Source organism: Hyposmocoma kahamanoa, unplaced genomic scaffold, assembly GCF_003589595.1.
Source record: "Hyposmocoma kahamanoa isolate Upper Pololo Valley unplaced genomic scaffold, ASM358959v1 91, whole genome shotgun sequence".
Taxonomy (NCBI): Eukaryota; Metazoa; Arthropoda; class Insecta; order Lepidoptera; family Cosmopterigidae; genus Hyposmocoma; species Hyposmocoma kahamanoa.
Window position 1 is genome coordinate 1527975 of NW_020654684.1, and position 26188 is coordinate 1554162.

General features: G+C 37.1%; 1 protein-coding gene across 2 annotated transcripts in view; it reads right to left on the bottom strand.

Moving 5' to 3' along the window:
* Positions 1 to 26188, bottom strand: part of LOC113236330 (leucine-rich repeat-containing protein 24-like) — a 154973-nt gene that overhangs the window by 72021 nt on the left and 56764 nt on the right. The window lies entirely within an intron of this gene.

Below are 26188 nucleotides of genomic sequence, written 5' to 3' on the forward strand. Positions count from 1 at the left end.
TTTCACAAAAAATAATTGAATATCAATTCAATAAAAATTTAATTAATTTAAAACAACTCAAACCAAGTTGTGCTGCTCGCGGATACCAGCACAGCGCCATAAATTAATCCAACAGAACTGCTATCAATAGACAATCGGTTATTGATCTGTTACGAGAATCTTAAATCAATAGCATTCAGTGTCAGGTGCTACATCTCATACGTCGTAAAGTCAATATTAACAACTACTACAAACATTATCCATTATGATATATACAACTATGTTGCCAGACCCTCGCCATGTTCACGCCGCCAGCCACTGGAGTGATATATAATCTCATTCTCATTGCCCCGTATTTAGCACTCCGCCTAGAGCACCTGAATAGTGTTGACAAAATATCGATATTTCCAGGTCGAACTCAAAACTACTTCATTGTCATGAAAAATCAGTCTTATGTTTTTACGTCCACAAGAAATACCCTCGACTATGATCGATCCAATATTACAGTACAGGCTTATTTGCAAGAATAGTCCTACCTGTGATGACGGATCGGTCGCTACAGATTTGTTTATTTATTATTATTAATAATATAGTTAAATAAGAACTGAGTATATAATATATAACAAAACTATGTATAGATATTTAATTTGGTTTTATATTAGTCAAAATTGGGTTCGTCTTTAGGTTCAAATTCTTTATTTGCAAGTTACATGGTTATATAACAGGTGTTCTTATGCTAATGTTACGTAATACCCCGTGGGGGCACTGCAACTTTCTGAGGGCACTATGTCCTTACTTTACTATAACATTATTAAAATAAAATTAAGAATGATTAATGACAAAAAACTAAATAGAATTTTAGGCGATATCAACAATAAATATTAGTGATTACTTTTACATTTAGGTCTCATTCCTGATACACTTATGTCTGTGTATTTGACATTACAAATTATAAACTTGGTATTTCGTTTTTAAGCACTATTTTCTAAAAAGTATTCTTTTAGTGAATAATAAGCTTTGCTTTAAAAAGGTTTCATAAATTGTATTTAGAAATAAAAAAGTTTTGCTACATCCGAAAGTTTTGTTCTCGTATTCTATGAAAGACTACGAAAATTGCCGAAACTGCCAAGGAAATATTACATTATGTTGTGAATATTTTCGGCTTCTATCGATATCGATATACTGGTACTTTCGCTTGTAGCGTTTCTAGGAACATCACCGAACTAAAATTGTGTTGCGAACCGTTTGGGCCAGTGGGATCCCGAATTTATTTCATTACTGCTTTTGTTTATCTACCTGGCCAACGTGAGCTCACGCATCTAGACATTTGGGGAGAATTTGTTAAGTTTCGTTTCGAAAGAAAAATCTCGAATGTTGTAGACTATATTGGTGGCACTTGATATGGCTATTTATATTAGCGTGTTTGATATATTTGGTAAACAATCACCATGTATGGACAGCATGTGTGACAAAGTATTTGTCATATTTGCCTATACGACAAATACTGCAAACGCCAAACTCGCGTTACCGCGCACTGGTTGGTTTCTCGACGCACATCAAAGGAGCCAAAAAGGCAAATACGCAACTAAACCGTCCACACTACGGTTATTTTCATTATTTTAACTCGTTACTTGGCTCCATATGTAGATGGTCATATTTGTCAGTGGTTGCATGTTTGTCTGTAAGTCAAATAATTTTCCAAGTACGATTTACATCACACCCAATAGCGAATACAAGAAGCCACGTGGAGTGCCCCTATAATGTACTAGATTGTATACGTAGTACGCGTTCTATTAGACACTTCACCCTGTTAGTTCGCTTAGCGAGGATTAAATATAAGCAAAATAGTTTTCTTTGTAGAGTTTGGATAGCGTGCTGAGTAATCATGACCTAGATGTTTATATGTTCGATTGTAATGTTGATGCGCTAAAGTGTACTGTCACGGACATTTCATTTAGTTTCATTGAGTAATTCGATTTCGTTGACAGGTGTTGAGTTGTTATCTTTATGTAAGTGCGTGTTGATATAAGTGGAAACCTTCCCGCACTTCCTTTTCGCCGATTTTACCTTACGCCGACTAGCAAACCCTTTCACCACGATGGCAAGCATTATAGTGTATGCCATTACGATAAGAAGAAGAAGGTGGAAACCTGTTTTCGCTGTTGGTTTCCATTTAATAAATAAATAAGAGGACCGAAGGTATGGTAAATCCAGAATGTAATCCAGTTAGTTGCCAATGTGTTTATTCCACGTCACCGCCTGCTGCCGAGGTATTCAACCGTCGTAAATTCGATGTGGTGATTTTTTTTAATTTTAATGAAAAGCAGTTGTTTTTTGTTTTTAACGACTTTTTTGCTGCAGCGCCATCTGTGAGAAATCTATTTCTACGCTCATCCGGGTACCTTTACAGCTACCACCAGCTGACTAGAGATGTCGCTTCAATAATTGTAATTAAGTTTATTCAATGTCAGATTTTTTCCTTATTTACTTATTAGGAAATAAAATTATATGTGTTTCAACGTTTTTACGACACGAATGAAACTGGCTGTGTCGTGTTGTCACTGTTGACGTTGGCCGCTTAAGCTCAAAACCAACATTTACTTAAACCTAATTCCTCGTTCTCTCTTCTGTGCTATCTATGTTGTGTGTTGCTAATCACTTTCGGAACTAACTAAGCGAAACTTTATAACGAACTAAACTGTGCCATCTCGTGTCCGCCATAAGTGCCAATCGAAAACTCACGCTCGCACCACTGCCATAGTACAGGAAGGAGCGCGTGAGTATCTTGATATCATGTTAGCTAAAATAACACAGGCAAAACATCGTCTATAGCGTCATAAATACAGTCCACCTACAATCGCATTGTTCGGCTTTCTTACGCCACATTTTTTGGCCCATTAAAGGTTCCATGATCTAGTAATAATTAAAAATTGAATAACTTTTGTAACTATAAAAAATGGGGTGGTTTGCATTTGCAAGAGTCGATACTACATTAGTTCGAATTCAATTTTTTCCCGTTCTGAATCGGTTCTAATGCGCCAAATTTAAAAAAAAATTAAAATTCGGTATTATTAAGCCAAATTATACGTGTTGTAGTTAGTTCAGTTGATATATAATCTCAGTACAGAGTACTAAAAAAACTGACCTCAAAAGTACGTGGAATTACATATAATTACCTACTTTTATTGAAATCAGTTACCGGAAAGTGCGCAAACCCGGATTCATCCCCTAGTTCGCCACTATACGGGACTTGACACAGGAGATAATAAAAATTGGTTCTCACTACTCAAAGTATATTGAGAGAGTAAAACGCCTTGAATTGGAGAATAGCAAAAACAACCATTAAAATAATTGCTCCTAATAATAAAATCAGGCGCTATTTATGAAAATGAATCTTCATGCGTGAACAGCCACCCTTAGAAGTGGATGATTTTCTTCAAAATTGAATGACACCATTATGGAGGTACCATCTTTCCAACAAAAAAAGAATCATGACCTTCGGTTCACAAATACCGGAGTTACAAAAAAAACATACAGTCGAATTGAGAACCTCCTCTTTTTTTTTGAAGTCGATCAAAAATAAACCATTGATATTACTGCCTCCGTAGCCGAACGGATACTGCCACGCAGAGGCCCCAGTTTCGATTCCCGGGCCGGGAGAAATAGTTGTATGGCCTACAATTATTTCTCTCGTGAGTTTGGGTGTAATTTATGGTTGTCTATGTGTGTGTCCATGGCACCCGCGACACAGGGTTTCCCTAGTGCGGGGCTATGTTGAGTGTGTGCGTTAGTTATTTATTTATTTTATTATGTAAAGTACCTACCTATTGAATACAGCCGATTTCTTGTAAAATTTTAAGGTGAGTTTGTGTTTTTTTTTTTCTATTATGAAAATTTTTAGGACTCGTGTTCTCACATTATATACTAATCAGTATATATCCTAAATTTTCCTATATATTTTCTTCAAAGTGATTGATTCAACAGTTTCGCCGTTATGCCGAATCGACCTAAGTCATTTGAGAGTGTATAGACTTTTAATATTTGATTGATGACTAACATCTCAAACACGTAAAGGGCATGTTTGTTTGAAAAAAAAAACAAATGTACGCGATTTACATCCTAAAAAATACTTTCATTTCTTATGTACTTACAATCGCGAAAACTTAGGAACTCTGTATTTATTTATTATAATTCAACAAAATATTCTTTTAAGTTCATTTGTAATACACTATGTACATACCTTTCAATGTGTAAAAAAGTGTGATTTGGGTCGATTTAAAAATAATATTAATCGACACCTCCGATGAACATTACGACAGCTTAATTTTTGAACCTGTTCTGTTTTTATTTTATTTTGGTTTTTTTTTTTTTAGTGCTTCTTTTAAGCACCTGAAAAATATATGCCACGCCTATTACTCAGCCGCCACCGTCAGTCGAACCCATCAAACGCCGTCGTCGATTTTACAGTAATAAAACAAGCTCCAATTCGCATTTTAAAGTTCTTATGGTTAACAGGGTTAACTTGCGTCGTTTTAAATTAAATCTAAATCTTTTTGTATATTCGTCTTCTACTGAGAGAACTGTGCCAGTTAATGGTGCTCATGATTTAAAGGTCTGAGTAGCACTGCACTGCCTTCAGAAGAAAGAAAGGCATATGTAGCGAATTTTCGAATTCGGAGATAAATGCGTTTAAATATTTGTTAGGATTTCTTCATTAAAAGAATTGTTAAAATATACGTTTGATATTAAGTAGTTTATTTAAGGTTATAAATACATACGACATGTTTTATACAGAAACTTTCATTCTATTTTAATCAGCTTTTTTTTTTAAAAAAATCTTATTTTTTTCTTTTAACTTAGTAGAAAAATATATAATAATAATTTCAATGTGACTTTCAACATTGGACTCAATATTATCTAAAGGGCACAATATTTAATCAGTTCTATCTTTTTTGTGTTATAACTTATTATCAATGATATTTATCCATAGTTGGGGAATGAACGTAAAGTCTACAGTCGAGTTATTTTTAATATACGTGACGGGATGAACAAGATCGTCCGCCTGATGGTAAGCTCTGTAAATCGCAAAGATCTGATGAGCACTGCCACTGCGCCCGTCACCCTGAGGCATAAACTGACAAGTCCCATATGCCTGTAATTTCACCAGCACCCTTACCCTTAAAAATCGGAACACAGTGATTGCTTGGCGGCAGAAATAGGTAAGGTAGCAGTACTACCTTGGACGAACTCTTTCACAGGGTGCTCTACTGAAAAAGCTCGAATCGTTGAACTCGACTGTCCACTCTATAATTATTCTATTCTCAATCTGACTTGGGTATGGACTCGCTTTGGTTTGTGGTTAGCTGCAGAGACGGACATGTTTGTCTGCCCCGGTTGGGTGTGGCGGGGGCGTCTCTCTCGTGAGCTGTTAGCGCGTCTTAGTAGTGGTCTAGTTGAGGGCCTGAAGCGAGGACACGCGCGGGCCACGTGAGTAGCCCTTTAAGTTGGAAACTATCCGGATATTGTCCCAGGACACTGCGACTGGCATCTCCAGCACTAGCCCGGAGAGCTAGTAGAGGATAAACTATATATCTTCCGGTCCCTCTAGCCGCTTAGGTTATTGGGAACTGGAGAGACGTCGTTTTTCGGCGTCGGGAAGTGAGCGTGCCTTACAGCTCCGCCACCAATGAGGCAACTTGGTAGTGGACTCAGAGTCAACAGCTTTGCGGTGGCAACCGCTAGTTGTGCATTACGCATCGGAAAGTGAGCGTGCCTACAGCACCGGTACCTATCAAGAAAATAGGGAGGGACTAGCCTCTCGAAGAACCGGATGAAATCAAGTGACAGAGGTCTGTGACAACCCTGTACACTGGCTGATCTGGGATCAGAACCCGAACTTATAAGTTTCCTGTGCAAACACAAGTTATAGTGCCCTCCTCGTATGTCTAAGGGTAGGTAGGGAGGGTTACTATAATCAAAACTAACGTAGAAAGATATGGGAGCTTCTCTACTCTATTATTGTGTAGTCAGAGCACTATGTTGCTTATTACTTTAGGATATTGAAGTGTTGTGTCTTCACCGCACATACTGATGTAACAAAGCGTGTGTAGAGAATGCCGCATCTAGTACGCTAGTACATAGATATCGTTGACTATAACTCTGTTGATAAGCCACACGACAGCGAAAGTTACTGTTACAACTAAAATCGCATGCAATACCAAACGGCTCGAAATGTATCACTGTCTTGTATGTACCTTGTGGATCCGTTATTTAGGGTCATAACGTAAGCATAACATGCAGTAGGAAGGTTAAGAGGCTTTAATACTGTGAGCACCTGGCTTAATGTAAAGCTACCCACAAAATGGGCCCGTAGATAACCGCGCTTAAGCCGAGATAGCTTCAAACACACAACAAAGGATTGAGGTGTAAGACATTTGCTTTTCGACTCCAATCAAGATTAGTTCTGAATTAGGGCTACCATAGTATAGGTCTTATCTACAATTAAATGGCAAGTAAGTAACCGTACACATAAACCCTGGTAAAATATCGCAAGATAATAAAGATTTTATATTTGGGTGATTGTACCAATGATCGACATGAAGATGAAGTGTGTTTTTAAATTGCTAATAAGTTTTTCATTTTAAAACATATTAGTTTACTTGACACATATAATCCTCAAGGAAGATTACGCCTTTTTATAATATCAAGTGACATGCACAAGACTTGTTGCCTGATGGTAAAGTACGCGCCTGTACATAACAGTTGCAGCACCACTCAGAGCTTTAAATCATATAAATCTGATGGGCACTGACACTGCGCCCGTCGCCCTGAGACATAAGTTGTCAAGTCCCACGTGCTTATAGTTTCACCAGCACCCTTACCCCTCAAAACCGATGTTCACAGTAGACGCTATAAAATCTGGAACCTCTCGAGCCGACGTGTAGAGCAGAAAAAAAGCCTCCGCCGAATTCCTTATAAGAGATGTTCCCAAGGAACAACACCACAGACAATCTACCGATTCATCCTGGTGAAGCTACCAAAGTCTTATCACCTAAACCCGCCAAAATACAGGTCGATTCCAGGTTTATGTTCATTATACTTTGTAGAAAGTACTTGGCAAACTAATTAGCGGCGTTTGACGTGGAAATGACAAAGTTTATAATTAAAGAAAGCTACCATTTACCGTTACCATTACAAAAAATTTGCCAGGGTTGGTGTTTTCAAAAATATGTCAAACGGTATTGATTTTATAGAAAAATCGTTCACCAACAAGTAATAAATATGTGAATGGCTTAAATATATAGATTACACCAACACCAAGGGTTTCAAATAAATTACTACTTATTTCTAAACTTTAATGTCAAAGTGACATTTAGTACATGAATGGTGAGAAATACCAAGGAGAGAAGAGAAATTTTGTTTTTGTTTTGAATTTACGAGATCTACCAAAAAAGAGTGTTACAACATTACTGCTTGGCGGCAGAAGTAGGTTAGGTGGCATTACGTCCCTAGACGAACTCTTTCACAAGGAGCTCTAATGTTACTAAGTTTTTACTAGAACTCTGCTGCTGTATAGTCCACATATGATGGGTACTGTGACATTTGAAACTGTTAAGTTGTATGCATAATATTTTTAACAATTATCTCAACCAGCTTACAAAAAAAAAATAGCAAATTGCAAAACGGATTATTTTTCGTAGGTATATTGACACCATAGAATCGACAAATCCAATCGGCTATCTCTTTTATTACTATATTATATATTCAGTACAAATGCGGGTCTTATTTAGACTAGACAATAAAGGAAATGAAACTATTTTTCCGGATTGAAATCGCGTATATTTGTTTTTTCAAAGAAACTAACGTTTTGGGCTCTTTACTGGTCCCATGGTCACGGTTGACTGAGGTGTGACGGATTTAAATATTAGACATACCTGGTTGATGACTGTACCATCAACCAGGTATGTCTAATATTTATTTCCGGAAAATAGTTTCATTACCTATGTGTTACACAATCGCGAAAACCAAAGAACTCGATACTTGGTACGAAAAAATTTAACCTTTTCGCTGAGTATTTACTAATAAGAAGGATTTATTAGTATTTTGTTAGGTTACTAAACCTAACTTTTTTAAACCAAACTTAACCTAACCTAATTGTGTCTTTGCGATAAACATCCAATATATCCTAAAAGAACAACGGGTTCCTCATAATTCGACTTTCGGTGTAATGAAAATTCGAACAAATGTTATTTCGAAAAAAAATCGAGTTTGTGATAGGTTACCATTTTGATATCTTCAAATTGATGTTTGTTTGCGATTTGTGTGAGTGATCTACGCACGTAGAGCTGCCATGGTCGGCAGTGGCAGCATGCATGGGCTGAAAATCAGGGTTGAAATCATAGCAAAATGCTGTCAACATTTTCCTGATCTCGTGTTCGTCACACACATACTTCGTTATTTATTTTGATTTCATTTATTTCTTTTACGATAACTGTTGGGTATTCTGCCTGTGCATATATAATGATATCAAATGCCCCGCGTACTGACTGAAACAAAACTGGCTGCGTGGCTTCGGTGTTGACGTTAGCAGTCAGTGTCACTGAAAAAACCCAACTTGTACTTCATCATTCAGCCATACGACGCCCACTGCTGGGCCTATCCTCCCCCAACGATCTCCACGACGATCGGTCCTGCGCTGCCCGCATCCATCGGCTTCCCGCGACCTTTACCAGATCGTCGGTCCACCTGGTGGGGGGCCTACCCACTGAGTGTCGTCCATTGCGCGGTCGCCATTTAAGAAACTCTCCGCCCCAACGGCCATCGGTTCTCCTAGCTATGCAACTCAGCTGAGCAATACTTCGAGCTAAATCGGTAACCTTAGTTCTCCTACGGATTTCCTCATTCCTGATTCTATCACGTAAGGAAATACCGAGCATCGCTCTCTCCATTACCCGCTGAGTGACCTTGAGCCTTCTTATGAGGCCAATAGTGAGGGACCACGTTTCTGATCCCTATGTACTTGAAATATTATGATTATTTGTTTTCGTTTTTATCTCTTCTATTTCTGCTACAGATCATTATAATACAAACGAACAAGACTGTGCCATCTGCTCCGTTCAAGACTCACACCCGCACCGCTGCCGTCGTAGTGAAGGGAGGAACGCGTGGGTATATCATTGTATCCAGGATAGCACAGGAAAAGAATTACTAACGCCCTAAATACAGTCCACCTAAAGCCGCGTGGCTCAGCTTCCTTACGCCACAATAATTATTTCTGAAAACTGTATAAAAATATTTCTTTCTCATTTCTATAAACTATATATTTTTTGTTACCTATGTATGTGAAAATAAAAAGTTTAAACGGTAAATGGTTTAAGTATAATAATAACACACGCACTGATAGCCCCGCACTAGTCAAACCCTGTATCGCGGGTGCCATGGCCATACTCATAGACAATCACAAATCACATCACAAATATTTCCCCCGGTCCGGAAATCGAACCCGGGACCTGCGTGGCAGTCCAGCAAGGTAACCGTTCGGCCTCGGAGGCAGGAGAAATACAATTCAAATGAAACATTCATATTATATTATTAATTACTTTATTTATTTATTGTTGTTTTTTATTCGTTATAAAGTTATATATATCAAATAGTTTTATTATTATAACTTGCAATTAATATAGAATTTTTAATTATAAGAATCCCTTTAATACAGCATCATACCAACTTTTATGCACCCACTGTTGGACATGAGCTTCACCCGGTCGCACATAATGGTTTCACGTATACTATCCACCAAAGGAGAGAGCTAGGTACCTACGCTTTTTTGACAGTCACGAGCATTTCTTGCGGAAAGTCTTACCACTTAATTCATCCCCTAGTGGATGTACATACTAAATACGGTTTTTATAACCGACTTCAAAAAACGGGAGTTCTCAATCCAACTATGTTTTTTTATGATACTATGTGACTGGATAATAATAATAATAATAATAACGCACACACTCAATATACCTCCGCACTAAGGAAAACCTGTGTCGCGGGTGCTATGGACAAACATATAGACAACCACAAATTACACCCAAACTCACGAGAGAAATAAACGTAGACCATACAAATATTTCTCCCGGCCCGGGAATCGAACCTGGGACCTCTGCGTGGCAGTCCGGCATGGTAACCGTTCGGCCACGGAGGCAGATGAACAAGTCGTGCACATAGTGGTTAGAGACACGTCTGTCGGCCACTACGTCCGTCACTCAGAGACATAAGTTAACAAGTCCCTAGTGCCTGTGAAACCTTCAAAACTGGAACACAATAAACCTGTGAAAAAGTTTGTCCATGGAACTACTGCCACTTTACCTATTTCTACCACAAAGCAGTAATGTGTGCATTACTGTGATGAGTAAATGACAGGCTGATGAGACTTGTCAACTTATGTCTTAGGGTGACGGGTGCAGTGGCAGTGCCCCTAAGATCTTTGCGATTTAAAGCTCTGAGTGGCACTGCAACAATTTTGGACAGGCGTGTAGCTTACCTTAAAGACGTCGACTTGCTCACTTGATATTACAAAAAAACCTCCTCCATTTTCCAAGTCCGTTAAAATATGGTTTCAATCATAATGTCTGAAAACCTACGAACTCTGTAAATAGGAATATTTCCCAAACTTATTTAATCGCCGCTTTGTTGACATCAAATAATATAGTAATTGTAAACAGAACAAAGGACTTATCCTAGATTTTGGACAGTTTGAGTTAAAAGCAGTTAACCGGCTTAACGTTACCCGCTCACATGACCACGACGACCGTAAACAACGACGATTTGCTGTGTGACTGTACCAGGGCGTTAACAGCTTTTCATCAGGGTGACTAGATGAAGTAATTGATTAGTCTAGACTTAGAAAAATAACGCATAGAATGATAGTTTCATATCAAACGAACTGTCACAAGTGAGGCAAAAATCAAATTCATGTAGGCTAGTTTTAGTAGTACGTTAATTTTCGGTTTTAGTGAATATTTATATAAAAATACAAGTTGAAACGCGTTACTTCCTTGTGGAATGTGATGTTAGTTTCTATTTTATGTTTGTCTGACGTATTTTTACACTCATTTACCGCACATTTCGTCATTTTTAGCTAAAATTCTTGATCTATTCGCGGTGCAAGTTGACCTTGAGCACTGACGGCCCGCCCGCTCGTGTAGGCCCTTTTGGCGCGCTTCAATTTGCGTGTGCGGACTAGGTTTCTATGCGTTATTATTCTAAGAGTCTAGAGGCCTTTGAATTCAGTGATTACTAAAAATGCTTTGAGAGCGATGCCACACGTTGCGTCGCGCAATACTATGATTTTAACGCACCGAGTGCGACGCGAACAATGCGGTGCCGCCATGTAACGCACTGCAGCACCCCTCCCCGCTTCGTCTCCTGGTCCCTTGTAAGATGTGCACGCGTTGTAATTTATGTAGTTCTAATTTATCTCAAAACTTTAAACCGCAAAGATCTGAGGGGTGCTGCCACTGCGCCCGTCACTCATGTGCCTGTAATTTACCCTTCACACTAATGCTCACACACCTGCTTGGCGACAGAAACAGGTAAAGTGGCAGTATTTGCTTCTAATCTAATGTCATCAGTGGGCGTACCGCTTACTACACTACTCGATTCGATATCATAAAGCACAAAAACCAGATTAATCATTAATATTACAACTATGAATCGTAAAATTAACTACGGACAGGTTAAACAATAAAGGTAAGAAACATATATTTGATATATTACCAAACCGGTGGTATAACAACTAAGTTCATTAACTAACCTTACAAGGTACCATAAACATTGTGCACACAATATGGTCCTCACCTAGATTAACGAATAGATAACCTCGGGATGTGTGCCGATGGCGACCCTGGGGAGGCATGAATGTTATATAATCTAGTAATAGTTATTTTATTACTGTGTATCTATTATCTGGTAACAGTTATTTCGGAGGCTCTTCAATCTCACTATATCCACTATGGGACAAGAACATTAAAATGTGAGTGGACACGTACTTGAAATTTTTAGAGTGAAGTTTTATCGTTTTGGGGTTTTAAATATAAATTTAAGGAGCTCCACCGTATAAGAAGACGGTAATGTCGATCCATTATGAATTACTAAATTAAATTATTAAGAAAAAAAAGAAAGGTGATTTCCACAATTCAAGAACACTTCGACGATAAATTATATTAAAATAATTTTAAAAATAATTATAGGACAAATTATTAAGAAATTAAATGAAATATAAAATTAAAAATAATTTGATCATTAACTATTTTAAAATAAAATTGAAGATGTTTCCTAGCCACACTGCCACAACTGTCTTCTGAGCCTCAACTCAAGAACTCTTTGTCTTCGAACAATGTGCCCTGCCCACTGCTACTTAAATTTTGCAATTCTTAGGGCTATGCCTGTTACTCTGGTTCCCTTGCGGATATCCTCATAGCTGATTCGATCTCGCAACGAAACTCCGAGTATAGCCCTTTCCATTGCCCTTTGAGTGACCTTGAGCTTTTTTATGAGGCCCATAGTGAGCAACCACGTCAGCACTGATGCTGTAAGTCATCACTGTCAAACACACTAGTCGAAGACTTAGACTGTCGTAAGTCGATTCGAAGCTGTCAATTAAAAAAGACCCGCGTTGAGATCAGTTCCAGCCATTTGGGAGCTACGATGCACATAGACACACAGATCAAGGCTTCAAACTTAAAACTTTTTTTGCAACGGGGACTCGTTTAAATTTCGTAAATACTAACGTCACTAAATGGGTGCCACAAGATGGTCCTCACCGGTGCGGTTGCGGCCGAGGCGTACGTGACGGGATAACCTAGACGCATTCTTGAGCGACTGGCCGGAGATTGCTATGGATAGAGTTGGGAATCTGAGGCAAACACCAGTGGGACACTTATGCAGACTAGAATAAATATAAATAATAACAATAATAATCTTTTGTGGGGTAAAGCGGCAGACATACAAACCATATTTGTATTGCAAAACCAAACGAATCGTTCTGAGCACTGTTTAGGGTCTCGAGTTTTTCTCAGAGAAAAGTTTAAGAAGACTGGTATCATAACTGTAGCATCACGGTACGTTCACTCAAATATTTTGTATACCCGTAAAAATGTACATAATTTCATTAAGAAAGACGAGGTCCAAGAAAGACTACAAGCAGTCTACGTTTTAGATAAAGATAGATAGATTTCTATAGAAAGACGGTATGACTCTAGATTCCACACAAATTTAATTCAAAGTGTATTTCATAGCATTTAAATTCATTTCAAAAGAGCAATCACTAGAGTTTCTTGCTCGTTCTTCTCAGAAAAGTTAGCACAGTGAACAAGCAGTAGTTTAAAAGTGATGTTTTCAAGTGTAAATTTATTTAACCTATGGAATAAATGGTTATTCGACTTTGACTTTATTTTCCCTATAAAGTTTTACAGTTACATTATTTATATATAGGTACAACAATCTTTGCAGAGACTGGTACCTGAACTAGGTTGATCTTGTATTTCTGGTCGCCGTTTTAAGGTTAGTTTTTTTACATAGACACGGCACATAACCGGCGATGATGCCCTGCTTTGTACATTTGTACCATAGTTTTATTTTCGTTATTTTTTAATTGTTTTTCACTTTCTGTCGGTTGTTTTCATGCGATTATATTTTTTTAATCCCTCCTTCGCTTCTTTTCTAAATGTACACAATCGTTAATCACATTTGAATATTCGTCTTTATGTATAACTATAACTGGTGATGTGGGACGCTACATGTGCCGACACACTTGGCCCATCCCATCTCCAGCTCACCAGCAAGAGGGCTGGCTCCGCAGCTGAGCTGGCGGAAATAATGAAAAGTAATAAGTACCAGGATCTCTGGTCCGGCTACTTATTTAGAGCCTTTGGAGTCGAAACCCTTGGCCCGTGTGGTCCCAGTGCCCTTCATCTATACAAAATGTTATCGAAAAAATTCATAGACTGTCTGGTAAACCCATAGGGCTGGTAGCTGCCTAGCCCAACGCATTTGCATAGCAATACAAAGGGGGAACGCTGCCAGCATCTTGGGCACCTTCCCGCAGGGACTCAATTTTATTCATATAATTTAAAAATCCTAGTTTTACTTTCTAGTAGTATTTAAGCTTTTTTTGTCTTTTTTACCTTACCTGTGCCTAAATTATCTTAATTAAGTAATATTTAAAAAATCCTTACATTAAACTGTATTAACCTCCTAAGGCCCCATGTACACCGAAATGTACATAATGTGGAGTGAATCAGACCTAGACAATATTAACCCTATGATCACGTAAACGATCAGTGTACGTTATAAAGAAAATATCGCATTCAAATTTGTCGCTCTATATTCTATGACCATAGGGTATTGAGAAATGTGCGTTTTACATACAAAACTGTAGAGCTAGCACGACTTAAGTGTCAAGCTTGACGTGCTCTTGACCCTGTACGTGGACTTGAAGCATGTAATTATATTTAATACATTTTAATGTACATTGGGTGTTTAGCGTTTTTTCCAATTGTGTTTGCTGGGTCTTAGGACGTTAAAGTATGTTATATAATGTTATTATAGTATTTTATATTTGGAAGGTACTTTCATGTTATAAAAGCACTTAATTATTAAGCCAAAGTCAAAACCAAAATCAAAAAATATTTTTTCATACTGATTAAACTGTACTGCTCATTCGTAAGGCAGATTCCTCTGAGAAGAATGGGAAAGAAACTCTAAGGGTTGCTCTTTGTAAATATGACATTCGAATACATACATCATTGCAATATTTTTTTTTTTTTCATGAAAATAGCATCCATAATCAACCCTTTGATATATCCCACTACTGACTAAACTAAAAATTCATATCATTAAAATTAAATAATTTGTGCAATATGTTCTTATTGGGGTGACAGAGGGAAACCAGGTTTTTCCAATATGGTGGTTTTATTTCACAACGTCTGTGGTACAGTGGGAAAGGAGTCCCCCTAATCGGCACGTAGTCAAGGACCCGTACGCATGTTCCAATTAGGAAGCGGCTCAGGGTGCAACAACTATGTGTTACGTTCTACAGCGCAGTTCCAATAATGAAGCAGCGCTAGAAGCGTAGCACAGTGCAGTAGGTTCAATGATAACGATCTAAAGCGGAGTTCCAAACAAGGAAGCAGAGCTAGATGTGTAGTAAGTTGGCTTCTTTTCATGTTCGCATCGCCGCCAGTAGTCATTCCGCGAGGGAAAATCTTACCACCGCGATGCAGAATTTGCTATTTCGACGCCAATGCCATCTAGCGGTGCGCGACGGAACTAATATGAGTTGTTGCCTGTTATGTGATTTTGTTACATTTGTAAATAATAATGTAGCCCAAATTGGAATGGTTCGTTGAAAAATTAAAAATAAGGTATTTAATTAATAACTTTTGTAACTATAGTGGAAAAACTAGGGCGGTTGCTATAATATTAGACATAACTGGTTGATGACTGTACCACCTCAGTCAACCGTGACCATGGGGCCTGTAAAGGGTCCGAAACGTTGGTTTGTTTGAAAAAACAAATACACTAGATTTAAATCCGGAAAATTGTTTCATTTCCTATGTGTAACAATCGCGAAAACCTAAGAACTCGATATTTACGTAAATTTTCGTTAAATATACTCTAATCTCATTAAGTTACGAATTACGAACAATGAATTCATGTCGTGTGTACTCGTAAATTGCTCTATCTACATTTGTACATTCGTGCAAAAATGTTTATTCTAGGCTCGGGTTATGAATCGCGTGCCTATAGATAGCGGAGTGGCCCTTGGGGGTCATAAATGTCTAGGTTGGGTTATCTAGCTACAGATACAGTCTGTTGTACAGTTGATATATGTTTCACGCAAAAGAAATTGACCGCGGTATACACGTGCGGTGACTAATCATCAAACAAAGGACATAGAAACGAAAAAGAAATGGAAAAAAGAACAGAAAGAAATAAATAAGTGTAGAAGTACGACTGGGCTTAAAAACTTAGAACATAATATTTTGGAAGTGTATCGAAGCTCTCTCTTTATTAACCGACTTCAAAAACAAAAGGAAGAGGTTATCAATTCGACTGTACTTTTTTGTATGTATTTTACGCCATAACTCCGGTCGAATTTGTGAATCGATTGTGACGATTATTTTTTTAAATTTTTATTGAATTGATATTCAATTATTTTTATGTTAAATTACTCCACTACTTTGTTATAATTATTAATACAAATATCGAACACTCAGAAAAAATTCCTTGGATCCGGCCGGATTCGAACCGACGACTTCTAGCACACCGTGGCAAACGCTATACCAACTAAGCCACGCAACGAACCAGCGGACCTCAAGAATTCTTCTAAGTGCTTGTTGACGCATCTTTGTATTTGGTTTTTCAACGACTTTAGCCGTAGCGCCATCTATGAGAAATCTATGAAAGTTTTATCACCCAGTTAGATACCTTTGCAGCTACCAGCTCAGATGATTATTTTGTTGGAAAGAGATTACCTCGGTAGTGGTTCCATTTCAATTTTAAGAAAACATTCCACCTCTAAGGGTGGCAAACTAGGGGATGAATCCGGTTTCGCCCACTTTCCAGTAACCGATTTCAATAAAACTTTGCATGTAGATGTAATTCCACGAACTTTTGAGGTCAGTTTTTTTAGTATTCTGTATTCGCACACGCGATGCATGCAGCCGTGGATGCATGTTGCCACAGAGCGTTGCGTGATTCGTGCATCTCTGGCAGCATAGCACACCTAGAGGTGCCGGTGATGATTTTATACCGATTTATCGGAAATAGAAGTTATAACTACCTGTTATAACTTCGATATCCGATAAATCGAAAAAGAACTAATATTAATTGCTATTTTGGTAACTGCTCTAGCAAAGCATAAAGTTTTTAATGCCTGGGTCTGTCATTTAAAAAAATAAACAACTTCAAAAATACATCACGACAATCGTGTGAGTGTTATTGTTTGGGCTGGTGATTTCGATGTTTATTTATTGAAAACATGCCGTAAGTGGCGACTTTTTATGAATTTGATTAATTATATAATATATATTAATATAATTTAATTACGTCGTAGAATAAGACAATATAATATAAATATTTCTAAAAGAAAGCAGCTTCGAAACTAGATGCTACTAAATCAGGTCATTGCCTTTTTGTTCATGATTACATTATATAAATATTGATTTCATTTTCTACAAAATGATATTTGATATTTGTATTTGATAATTTTTATATTTTTTGTGAAATAGGTGATTAACTTTGTGTGTAAAGTAAAAGTGCATACTTCGTATATAAAAGCATATAACTAAAACTACACTCAAAATGCGAGTTAATGTGAGTTTTACGTAATTAAATGTTATTTGTTTTTAGTCTCATGATTTTTAGTCATCACTCCACCAGCGCCAGCAGCGCTCTCATAACTCTAGTAATAAGCACGCGTTTTGAATAGGGCCCCCTCCCGACGATCATATCGTGACGTGCTAAATATTACAATATTCGTATCCGCAAAAACTCTACATCGATTGATTCGGATGTCGGATGTGGATGAAAATCTCCAGTTGCAATATACTAAAATGAATCAAATATACTTACAGCAATCACATTTGCAGGATTTGTACAAAGCTTTCGAAATATAATTGCAAGAAAACCCCAATGTAACTAAAGACATGGATCCATTTTTTCCTGCCATCGCCCGGAAAGCAACAATGAGTGGACTTAACAAAAGAAAAAATAAGTCCTGGCAAAAAGCACGGAAAAAACGGTGTGATAACTAAAAATAACCGTACCATTGTGGTCTTAAAGCTTGGGACAAAAAGAACCTTCCTAATAACTGTTTCTTTTTTCCAGTTATTACAATACAAAAGAATTCATTTTCTATTATCAATGTCGCGATATAACCATTTAAAATACAATGTTAAATGATATTACGACAGGAACTTAACAATAATATAATATAAGAACAGTGGTAGTCCAGTGGATGCTCGGTTGCTTCTCAATTGTCGGTTCGATGGTTTGAATCCCAGTACTGGTATGTATGACTTTAATTTGTTAATTTTCTAATATTAGACCACGTCACATACGTTGCTCTGATTCCGAAGTAAGTAACTAAAGTAGTTGGGTTGTAGAAATCGGTAATAATGACGATACTGCAAACACCCGAAATGGCTATAATTATTAATACAAAGAAATATTCCTTCGATCTGCTGAATTCGAACCAGTACCTTCGACATACCGTGCTTGACTCTCTCCTAACCGAGCTACGGCACGAATCAGCAGACCTTACAAATTTTTCTATGTGCTTGTTGTAGATGTATGTTTTTGATTTTTAACGACTTTTTCTTTTTAAAATCACGATAATTGGCTACCATAATATTCAGGCCGGGGGTTCATAATATTTGAACCAAAAAAATCCGGGATCGGGAAAACGCACGGAGGTCGTCCAAATGCGATGGTTTTTGGTAACGATCGATTCGTCTACACTATAAAATTCACTATCCAATAAAACTAGTTTAAGCCGGGTATAAAACATTTCGTCATTGGTAACATTTTTAGATTTGCTAGTAGATGTTAGTTGTGTTGAAGATCGATAACTCAGGGTTTCTTAATGCGAGTTCTGTACAGTGGGGAACGGATTAAAGTTCTGTATTATATAATCAATATACTAAATACAACCGTAAATGAAGCTTACAAGGCTTTTACTTATCAAAAATAAAGTAAATTTTTAATCCACGTAAGTGGAGTTCACGGAAATTTCCCGATTCCCGAAAAAATCGGGTATCTGTCAATTTTCATGAAGGAGAATTTTTGGCGGAAGGGTGTCATGTATCGGCGATTCCGCGGCCGGTTACCTGACACCAGTTTACGCCACACGTCGCCCACAAGTGCAATTCGTGTAGATTAGATATATATTGATATAGTGTTTTATTATATTGACTGTATGTTAATGCTTAAGGTATATATTGTATGGGTCATAAATAAATAAATATATAAAAATTTGTGAAAGTTAACGCTAGTCAATGAGGTGAAACCTGTGTGTCAGGATCTTAGCAAATGGAAGACTAAGGTCTTTGCCCATCAGTTTTTGATTTGCATCTCCTGATTTTATGTTAGGACGAAAATGATACTTAGCAATCTGGGTTGTCGTTATCCTTTAAATTTCTCTATAGACCTTTTCAGTACCATTGTAGGCCACATTGTCGCTTAACATCTCACAGTGTACGAATGCAGCCTCCCACGACGTACCATTCCCTTCTTGTACGTCTGATGCACCCACGATTGGCAAATCCTTGCGCCATGATGGCAAGCATCAAAGTGTATACCATCGATATGATAAGAAGAATGACACGAGATTGTAAATAACCGTGTGTCTATTTTTTCATAAAAAAAAGAAAAGGAAGATTACATGCAATACTCAGTAATAATAACACCACATCTACATTTATAAAAAAACAACCGCAAGACCACAATATCGTGATTAGACTTGTCGCACGGAGGGACAAGGGAGGGTGAACGATTGAACGAATGAAGGATGAATATTTTGATCGAAAAATCATATTACAAAATTGAAGACTACGTGTTAGATAAAGATGTATGGAAAGACGACACGGCTCCAGAATCCACACAAATTTGATTCAAAGTGTATTCCATAGCATTTAAGTTTATTTGAAAAGAGCAATCCCTAGAGTTTCTTACTCGTTCTTCTCAGGGAGGTCAGCGTAGTGAACGAGCAGTAGCTTAATTTATTTTACCTATGGAATAAATAATCTTTGACTTTGACTTTGAACGAACTGTGCATTCAGCGGAAATGCGAATGTTGAGATGGATGTGTGGAGTGACGAGAATGGATAAGATAAGGAATGAGTACATCAGGGGAAGTTTGAAAGTAGCGCCAGTGACGGAAACGATGAGGAGTAATAGGTTAGCGTGGTACGGACATGTTATGCGGAGGGAAGAATGTCATGTGACGAGAAGAGTGCTAGGTATGAATGTGGAGGGATATAAGGCGAAAGGAAGGCCAAGGAGAGAAGATGGATGGATTGTGTGAAAGATGAAATGGATAAGAGAGGTGTGAGCATGGAAATGACGGCTGATAGAGGAGAGTGGAAGAAAAATACGTGTGCCGACCCCACCTAGCATGGGATAAGGACAGGAAGAAGAAGACATTTATAAAAAAATCCTTAATGCTCGGTACTTAAGGACGAGGCGCATTTTCATCGAGACGGTTTCCTTTCTAACTTTGTTCGCCAAGCAAACAGAAAAAAAGTAATGGAGCGGAATTCATACGATGGAATTTTTTTTTCGACCGCTATACTTCGTCTTGTTATAAATGTGCTCTACGAAGCGTTTCTTCTACGAAAGAGCTGTGTTAAAAAAATTAGGGTTGAGCAGTTAACGATGACCCCATTTTTAGTGTACTCCTAGCATTCTGTCTATTTCGGACAAGTACAAAAACTAGTGTAACAAGACATAAAAACTAAATTGCTAGCTCTGGTAATAACTCCACTAGTTTATAGCTAAAAAACAATAAACAGTGTACAATCTCATTGTTGTCTAATTAAAGAGGATTCACGAGAATACTTTTTATGGTACCAAATGACAGGACGAACAAATCATTTGCCTGGTGGTCACACGTCTGTCTATAGATGTGATGCCGCCCAGAGGTTTAAATCACAAGGATCTGAGGAGCACTGCCACTGCGCCCATCTCCCTGGGACTAAAGTTGACAACTCTCATGTGCCTACAATTTCACCAGCATCATTCCCTTCAAAACGTTCCGGATGCAGTAATTTTCACATTACGGCAGAAATAGGTAATGTGGCAGTATTTTCCTGGACAAACTTTTTCACAAGAATAATTGAAAATACAGACAATTGACAGCAATGACAGCGTTTGTTTTCGACTGACTCTGCGATGTCCTCTAAAGACCAACACACACACGCTTACAAAAATCGTAAACTCTTTCTCATAAGACACACACGAAGGTACACATACATACTCTCTTTGAAAAGGTATATGAAATAAGTTTCTTATTATTATGTTTTATAATTTATTAGAATTTCTCGCAATAACCGTTATTTCCACTTCCTTAATTTTAGCAATAGATCATTTTACGTGACGTTAAGAATTAATTGTAATACGAAAATCTTTGTAATTGACAATGTAACTTTTATATAAGTTTGTAATTGAAGATTATAAATCAAATACGAAAGTTGCAATGTTTGCAAATAAATATAATAAACAATTTAATTTTAGACATACCAAAATATATTTTCAAATATGTTTACCCGCAAATTTTCCGGAGTGAATCCTGCTAAACCCGCAAATATCCTCGTATCTCACATTTATTTATACCTAATACCGGCCATGGCCCTCTTTCAATCGCATCGCATCCAGTAGTGAATCGGTTCGTCAAACCCCTCGAATCCCAACAATGGTAGGAAACAGAAATATAAATTGTTCGAAAAGGTCAACTTATACTAGAAAGAGCCGCTTTTATCATTTTAATGCCAGTCCAATATTTGAGACTCTTAATAAAAATTTACGAAAAAAAAAAACACCTACGTTGCAACGGCCAGTTAATTTTAGATAGACAGATAGATAAAACGTTTATTGTCTTGCATCACACACACAACAATGTAATAGAGTAAATTGATTAAAAGAGACACACATAAATCAAACTTAAAGAAAATCACAAGAAATGAAACTATTTTTCCGGATTTAAATCGCGTATATTTGTTTTTTCAAACAAACCGACGTTTCGGGCCCTTTACAGGTCCCGTGGTCACGGTTGACTGAGGTGGTACAGTCTTCAACCAGTTATGTCTAATATTAATGAAAACCGCCTTATTTTTTCACTATAGTTACAACAGTTATTAATTAAATACCTTATTTTGAATTTTACAAAGAAAACATTCCAAATTACGCTATATTAAGTTTTACAAATTATTTTATTGAATGAATTTTTATTAAGTTCAATTTATTATTAATTAATAATAGAAATTAGAATAAACTAAAACATATTAATTAGTACTGCAGTCTTATGTCTGTTTGGGATTATGCATTAGAGGAAATACTGGATCTCAAACTAATAGTACTGAGAAACCATCTTCCCTGTTGAAATTAGGATGTTTTTTTAATTTCAATGGCCTCTCGCAGCATCCTGGGTAGATAACGGACTTCTTTTGCAAGGACCTAAGGGTTTGTCAAACTTCATTGAATGTGTAGGTTTATCCATGACATGCTCGCAGACTGCAGACTTGTTTACGCGACGGTGTTTGACATCAGCTATATGTTCTTTGACGCGGGTACAAAATACTTCGCTTTGTTCGTCCAATACAAGAGAGACCGCACTCACAGTCAAGCTTGTAAACTCCTGCATCCTGTAAGAGGATGTTATTTAAATCCGGAAAAATAGTTTCATTTCCTACGTGTAACAATCGCGAAAACCTAAGAAGTCGATAAAGAAAAACAATTTAAAAAGAACATAAAAACATAATACTAAGCTAATGATCAGCAGCTTGTGTATGCTAAAGCAAGCCAAATAGGTCGTGGCTCAGTGCAAAATTTGCCCAACAGCAAAACACTGACTGTCAGGCAGTGATTTTAATTGATAACTTCGTTTTCATTTTTCAGATTCGTGAATTACAGCCATTGACTTACAAATAAATGGACGACGGGTCTAATACAAAAACCACTATTTAAATGTAGTGACATGTAAAGGAATATGAAAAATCTAAGACGTTGAATTTAAATTGTAATGTCATCGCAGTACTGTCTAATTTTGCTTGCTTCGCTGTCAGTCGCACAAACGAAGACTAAAGCGTAAATCAAGTTCTGTATACGATTTTAACGCCCTATAAGTTCGGACACTTTTTAGCGCGGACCCGACGTTCATATAATTGTAAGTCAATGATTACAGCAAATGTTTTTTTTAATAATACTAAGTGATGGGACGAACAAGGCGCGCGCCTGATGCTAAGCGACACGCCTGTTCATAGCAGTTGCAGTGCAACTCGGAGTTTTACATCGCAAAGATCTGAGGGGCACTGGCATTGCGCCCGTGACCCTGCGATGTAAGATAACAAGTCCTATATGCCTGTAATTTCACCAGCACCCTTACCCTTCAAAACCAGGACACAGTAATGCTGACATTACTGGTTGGCGGCAGAAATAGGTAAGGTGGCAGTACTACACTGGACGTACTCTTTCACAAGCACTCTACTGCTACTAAATTAACTAGTACTGTTATTTATTCTACTGTTACAGCTGCCACGATTCTGCAGTGCGTCGGGAATGTTCGCTAACGCTCGTGTTTATGGTTTTGAAGCTATTATGCGAAAAAGAGCGGCTTCTCAGATACGCAGAATTAGTGGCAGCGATAACAGTCTCCTGAGTGTTTTCAAGGATCTTTTCATGGGTACTGGACCCGACTGCATATTAATGTATACAAAAAAGAATAATTATTTGTAACACTAACCCTGTTTTACGTTGTTCTGGTACAAACTGTTATGGATAAATGTCCAAAATATTTTTTTAATTTGATGATGACACTCGTTTTTTTTATGTGTCAGAAAACCACACCTGGGCTCAAAAAGTACTGTTTTAGGAAGTACCTAGGGTACTTCATTCAAATTCAATTCAAAAGTTCATTTCCTAATTCGCAGTACTGCCGTACACTAACTAAAACGCAAGTGACAAACGGTCAAATAACCGTTTTAAATAGCAAAAAATATAGCACAAAATTATCTTTTAAAAACAGTTAAAATTAGTTAACTTGTTTGACTTATCGGAACTTACCCTAACGACGCTTAACTGAAATATCATTAAATAATTTCAATATTCTAAAACTGGGTTATGGTTTTTATGATATATCAGAAAATTATTTAGTCACGTAGTCGAGTTTTTTGTTAGCGGATGGCAGAGTACATCTCTGGATGAACGTACAACTTTCGCAAGTGGCTCTACTGCTACGCATAAATAAATAATTAAGTAAATCATCTCAGTGATAACACAGATTTATGATTTTCTTTATTGAGCACTCGTTCCGTCTGAAAAGTAAAAAAAAATCCCAAACAACCCGATGTTTTGTTTAAAAAAGTAATTATACCACGTTGAAATAAGTGGACGGCCATTGTATCGTGTTACAAACAGTCTGAGATTGCCACGAAATTAAGAAATTCTGTTTTCCCGTTGTCTGTATAATAAATTGCGGTGGGATAAATGGGTATTTGGTCATAGCACGTCTTGAATTGCATCTTGTAAGAACAAAGGCGTAATTCTCGGAAAAATTGCAAATTGCTAAACATTTTTCTAGTTGAAATTCATTTTTTTCTCTAATGAAAAAATTGTTGTAACGCAGTACAAAAAATTTGTCAGTAAACTTGACAGTTCGTTAGAAATTTACTAAATCGTTTAAAATTTTATTGAATCGATATTCAATTATTTTTTATGTGAAATTACTACACTAGTTTGTTATAGTTATTAATACAAAGATCGAACACTCAGAAAAAATTCCTTCGATCCGGCCGGATTCGAACCGATGTCTTCTTGCATACCGTGCCAGACGCTATACCAACTAAGCCAAGAAACGAACCAGCGGATCTTTTCTATGTGCTTGTTGTCGTGTGTTTGTGTTTGGTTTTTCAACAACTTTTTAGCCGTAGCGCCATCTATGAGAAATCTATAAAAGTATTTTCTTTCCTTTACAGCTACCAGCTACTGTTAATGTATAAATTTATTAAAAATAACTTTCAATGGACGTCGGGTCCGCGCTAAAAAGTGTCCGAACTTATAGGGCGTTAAAATCGTATACAGAGCGTCATTCACGCTTTAGTCTTCGTTTGTTCGACTGACAGTGAAGCAAGCAAAATTAGACAGTACTGCGATGACATTACAATTTAAATTCAACGTTTTAGCTTTTTCATATTCCTTTACATGTCACTACGCTTAAATAGGTTGACTTGGGACATTTTTTTCGTGGTTTTTGTATTAGACCCGTCGTCCATTTATTTGTAAGTCAAAGGTGGTAAGGTCTACAAATAACCCTGCCAACAGACAACAAATGTATACAATTGTATACACCATGTTTTTCTTAAAAATGTCTGTTAATTTTTATAAGAGATAATTACGTCCAAATAATCAAATTGCACATACTTAATTCTTTAATTTACGAGTTATATATTTTCCGCTTTACATATATTACCGTCCCTGAAAACGTAGTCTACGTGTACGCGACACGTTAATCCGCCATGCGGTTACGCGGAACCAGTTTAGACTCCATTTTCAAATTTTGGGAATGTGGAAAACGATTATATTTCTTTTGCAAAAATTTAGGTTGGTGCATTAGTAATGAATGATGAGTTTGGGTGCTCGAAAGAAACCTCCCATATGACGTACCATTCCTTTTTTTATACGTCTGACACACCCTTGAGCAATAATCGGCGAGTGCCTCACCACCACGGTGGCAAGCATTCTTGATAAGAAAAAATAACCTATTTTAGTGTTCGCCAGAGAGACGTCATGGCGTGATTTTTTACATCTTACAACAGTCAAAGACAAACTCAACTAATCTTTATTTCATAGATAAGCAAATTACACTTGAAATCGTGATACTGATTAAACTCTACTGCTTATTTGTAAGGCAGATTCCCTTGAGAAGAATGAGCAAGAAACTCTTTGTAAATATACATTTGGGTACATTTATTATTACAATATTTAATTTAAACATGTTAGATCGAGAATACGGGTCACGGATTTTTGTAATCCAAATACGCAGAACTTGTATAATAACCTTTAATAAGTAGTTTTAAGCCTCGTAAATGGCAAATTTTGAATATCAATCGGAATATTATTATAGAAACGTATACATTTCCCCTTAAATGAATGAAATAGTACGTGTATATATTTTTTTAAATTCGCGAAATTGGAATTTAAAAAAAGAAAAACGTCAATTGCGGGACACACACACACACACACACACACACACACACACACACACACCTCATCTCTCAATCTAGGCTCGTGTTCAAATACCTTAATTCTAATTTAGAAAATAGTTAAGAATTTACTATCGTGAACAGTAGCGGGAAGTGCCTTCCATAGTCTGATGGAAAAGATAACTGTTTTAGAACTATGTTATAATATAAGAATGTTGTAGTTGTAAAGGTAATACATA